Raw genomic sequence first — 5,220 nt, 5'->3', positions numbered from 1 at the left:
AATCATTCATTCACTCAATTAACACCACATAGCACCCACCATGCACTGGGCACTGAGTGAAAGGAGCTCTGGACCAGGAGGTAGAGGACCTCAGCTGAAGGCCTGGCCCCAAGATTAAGCCAACCATTTTCGTTCGTTGGGCCTCAGTTTCCCCACCTGTGAAATGGGGGTTAACATCCCTGCCAGCCTCCCTCTCAGGACTCCTGTGGGGGTCCAGTTAGAAAGTACATCTGCTGGGGCAGCCGGTTAGCTCAGGTGCTCTAACTGGTTCAATTCCCACATGGGCCAGTGAGCTGCACCCTCCACGACTAGATTGAAAACAACGATTTGACTTGGAGCTGATGGGTCCTGGAAAAAACACAGTTCCCCAATTAAGTTTTTTTTTTTTTAAAGTACATGTGTTGAAGCTTGAGGTTGTTTTAGTTCTGATGGGAGGTGCACCCCAGTTTGGGGATGAGGAGGGGCTAGCTTGAGTAGAGGGCAAGAGAAAGACAATGGAAATCCCTGGGCATCAAGGCCCCGCTGTGAACAGGCTGGGGCTGCGATGCTATGAAGCCAGCTTTGTGCTTGCCGTGATGGGGGCTGCAGAACCCAGGAGTCACCTGGACATCTGCTTTCTCACTCCCCACATCTCTCAGTCACCAAGTCCTGGTGACACTGAGTCCTTAAAATGTCCCACATTTGTCCACTTCTTTCTACCTCTGCTAGTGCTATATTGGTCAAAACCATCATCATTGTTCACCTGGGAGACTTTGAAAATCTCCCTGCTTGCCTCACTGCTTTTCTGCTTTCCAGCACATTCTTTCCCCAGCAGCCATATGGACCTTTTGAAAATAAATCTGACCACATCACTTCTCTGCTTACCGCTCACCTCCCCATGACTTCCTATTGTTCTTAGGCTAAAATCCTAAATCCTTGCCAGGGCCTACCTGGCATGTCCCACCTGCAGTGTCATTCTGCAGTCCCCCCTTACTCCACTCAAGGTTCATTGTCCTTTCTGGCCCTTCAGTATAGCAAGCTCCTCCTTGCTTCGGAAACTTCACACTCTGTTCTCTCTACCAGAAATGCTCTTTTCTTATCTCTTCCCTGGTCTCAGTTTAAATGTCCCGTCTTCTGGAAAGTTCTCTGATTTTCAACTTACCTGCTCCTCAAACACCTCAAACCTATCCTTTGTAGCTCTCATGAGAAGAATTAAAGAACTATTTGATTATCTGTTAAATTCTGTCTCCTGGAAGAGACTGGGAGAACTCACCAATGGCTACTTTTCGTCTCCTTCCAGAGGGAACACTGTACTTCCCAGCCTCCCTTGCAGTTGGGCAGGACCATGTGACTGTCTGGGTCAATGGATGGTGAGGAGAATGATGCATGTCCCTTTCCGGCTGAAGCAGTTGTAAAACCTGTGCATGATTCTCCAGTCTCTCTTCTCTCTCTCGCTCTCGCTCTCGCTCTCGCTCTCGCTTTTTTTTTTTTAGCTGAGCCATCCTGCCACCTGTTGGCAACTCAGCAGCAGCTCAGCTTGGGCTGGGAATCGAACCGCTGTTGCTCAGAGCTCGCACTCTTGAGCGAGCTCTTAACCAAATGAGTCACTCGGCCGGCCCCAGTCTCTCTTCTCTTGCCATGGTAACTAAGGTCACATGTTGTAGTGGGGGCAGCTTCAAAATGGTAGTGATTCCTCAGCCTACGTCTCTGGGTGAATAGAGCGGAATACTCGGGATGGGCATGTGGCACTAGTGAGAAATAAACCACTCATGTTACGTCATTGAAGTTTTGGAGTTCTTTGTTACTTCAGCATAGTCTGGTTTATCCTGACTAATTATCCTAACTAATGCTTTATCAGAGCAGGGCCTGAGTTTTCTTCACTGCCTCTCCGGAGCCTGAGGCCCTAACTGCGACATAGAAGTAGGTGCTTTGTAAAAAGTAGGTACTTGTTGATGGAGTAAATGAGTGAAAAAATAGAACATGTAAGACATGGTCACTTCCTCAAAGAATTGAATGTAACCCGAGGGACAGATACTTATACACACAACAGTCAGAATATAATCAGGGGCTCAAATGTAAAAGTTAAAGAAGAGGAAGGGAGGTCAGTAGGTTGGAGCAATCGTGGAGGGCTTCCTAGAAAAGAATAAGGAGGCGTTGAAGAATTGGAAAAGATGAGAGTTGGCTTGCTGTCCAGCCTATCATTTGTCCACTCATCCAGCAAACACTTATTCTAATGCACCATGATGAGTGCTTTGCAAGCACTGTTGGCCAGAGGACCAGATGCTCTTGGGAACAAGAGAGGAAAGTGCCTCTTCCCATGCAGAGGATCTAGAATGGCTTCACAGAGGATGTGATGTTTAAGCAGAGCCTTGACATGGTGTTCACCAGAGAGATGAGAGATGAGGAGAAAAGGACTAAGGATCCCAGCAGAGGGAATGAATACCATGAGCAGAGGCCTGCAGGCATGAAGGTGTACAGTATGTTCAGGGAAGGGGCAGCATCTAGCATGGCTGGATTTGAGGGGAGGAGTCTGGGTACCAGTGGCAAAGACATGAGCTCAGTCCCTGGCTTCTTATACCTCAGGCCACACCGACTCCATTCAGACCATGTTAAAAGCATCTTGGACGGTCTGGGAAGGCATTTTAGAGAGCACCTAAGTTAAGACCTGAAGGGTGAATTGAAGGTGACCAGAAAAGGAGGAATGAAAGGTAAAGGGATGAAAGTTCCAAGCAGAGAGAACAGCCGTGCAAAGGCCTTAGAAGTGAGAGGGCAAGTCCTGAAAAGGCAGCTCCCTTTGTCTGGCTGCAGCGTAGCTTTCCAGGAGGTTAGATAGGAGGCTAGATAGGAGGCATGTGAGGCAGAGGTAGGCCAGGTCATGGTACTCTCTCCTGGTAATTCCCCTAGAAATACTTCATCTCAGCAGGCAAAGCTTTTAGGATTCTGTCTCCCATCTCCCTTTTCAGCCTAAATTCTGGTGCCTTTGCATATGCTATTCTAAGTGCCTAGAATCACAATGATGATGATAACAATAACAATAACATTTGTTGGGCCCTTTAGAATATTAGGTGTTGTGTCAATCATTATTTCATTGAATAACAGTGACATCAACAATGGCCTGGGTTGGAACATTTTAAAGGATTTCTTTTTTCTTATTGGACTTTATTTTTTAGAAGTTTTAGATTTACAAAAAAATTGAGAGGATATTACAGGGAATTTCCACATATCGGCCACCCAGTTTTCCCCACTAGTACCATCGTATGTTAGTATATTCATTATAATATCATTATTTATTGATGGATACTTTTTATTGACACAGTAACTAAAGTCTATAGTTTATTAAGATTTCTGTAGTTTTTACCTAATGTCTCTTTTCTGTTCCAGGATCCCATCTAGGATATCACATTACATTTAATTGCTATGTCTCTTTAGGCTCTTCTGGACTGTGACAGTTTCTCAGACTTTCATTGTTTTTGATGACCTTGACAGTTTTGAGGAACACTAGTTAGATATTTTTTAGGATACCTCAGTATTCAAGTTTGTCTGGTGGTTTTCTCATGACAAGACTGGGGTTATAAGTTATTGGAAGACCAGAGAGGTAAAGTGTAATTTTGTCACATAATCTCAAACGTTCATCCTCTTAACATGATTTGTGACTGTTGAAGTTGGCCTTGATCACCTGGCTGAGGTAGTAGTTGCCTAGTTTCTCCACTGTGAAGTTACTTTTTTCCTTCTTTTTTCATACTGTATTCTTTGGAAGGAAGTTTGAATGCACAGCCCACACTTAAGGAGTGGAGAGTTATGCTTCATCTCCTTGACTATCTACATAAATTATTTTGAATTCTTCTGCATAGAGATTTGTCTCTTTCTCTTTTTAAAATTTATTATCTTACTGAACTTCTTAACATTGGGTTGATGACACTCATCATCCCCATTTTTTCTGGAAACTGGAAGGCCTTTCCTTCTTCCCCAGCCCGCTCACCCCAGCTCTAATTTCTGAAGACCTGCACCGCTCTGAGAAAAAGAGTGGCCTCTTCTGTGTTCTCCTTCTCATGCTTGTAATTCCAACTGATTCATGCCACGTTTATGTATTGTGCTCTGTTCTGTGTCAGGCACTGAGCTTGGAACTTGGACCCTGAAAACAAATGATCTACGTGGGTCCTGTCCTCCAGTTGCTCACAGCCTTGACATCTGTGGAAGGCTAGACTGGAAGCGCCATGAGGGCAGGCACTTTGTCCAAATTGTTCTTAGCTGTGCTTCCAGCCCATCAGCAGAGTCTTATAGCAGGTCCTCAATCACTATTTACAAATTGGGAAATGCTTCCTGGAGGATGGCAAACGGTGGCAGGTGATTGCTAATGTGTGTGTCCTTCCCCAGGGACTGGGTGCAGTGCCAGCTTTGACTCATTGTGGTCTAGAGGTTGGGTGGCCCTGACTGTCACAGCAGTCTAGCAGGCGAAAGGATCCAGGGACTAGCCGCCTGGTCAGGTAGAAGTGAAGTTTGCAAGCTGACACAGCCCGAGAGGCCGAATCCGGAGGACCTAGTGACTGATTGGCTGGGGAGGGTGAGGCGGGAGGAGGAGTCACACACAGATGGCTCTGAGGTCTGGAGCTGGGGACAGCCGGTGCCACCTCCGATAGACTCTGCAAGAGAGCCGCTGACAGTCTCTGGAGGCCCCACCCTTTGGGGGCTAGGGCCTAGGGACAGGGAGGGCCGGAGCCTACAGAGGGAGGGGTGGCTCGTCCTGTCCAAACTTTGCCCCCTTCCCCATGTCTTCGTCTTAAAAAAACAACCCTCAGCCTGGATTTTGAGCATGATCGTTGGTTCTCAGGTGTGGGGGCCTATTCTGGGGGTCCCGTCCTGCCTGCCGTCTGCGAAGGAGACCCCCAGGGGCAGCCTGGACCTGCGCGGGGTAGGCCTGGTCTGGGCCGTGGCCTGCCAGGCCCAGGTCCCCAGCCCGCCATCACCTGGGAGGGGGCTGCGAGGCGGCGGCCCGGCCTGGGCGGGACAATGGCCGCGGCCGCCGGGGCCCCGGGAGCCCCTGTACTGGGGAAGGGGCTGGCCTAGGGCCGGGCGCCGGTGCCCTCCCCGCGCGGCTCGGGCGGGCGGAGGGGGGCGAGGAGTTCCTTTGTGGCTCTGCCTCCGGCGCGGCGCGGGCGGGGGGCGCCGCGCAACTTTGCAAGGCGGCGGCAGCGGCGGCGGCGGCGGCGGCGAGCGCTAGACGAGGCCCCGGGGCCAGAGCGG

Source organism: Hipposideros armiger, unplaced genomic scaffold, assembly GCF_001890085.2.
Source record: "Hipposideros armiger isolate ML-2016 unplaced genomic scaffold, ASM189008v1 scaffold_10, whole genome shotgun sequence".
In the NCBI taxonomy this organism is placed as follows: domain Eukaryota; kingdom Metazoa; phylum Chordata; class Mammalia; order Chiroptera; family Hipposideridae; genus Hipposideros; species Hipposideros armiger.
This window is presented reverse-complemented; position numbering follows the sequence as displayed.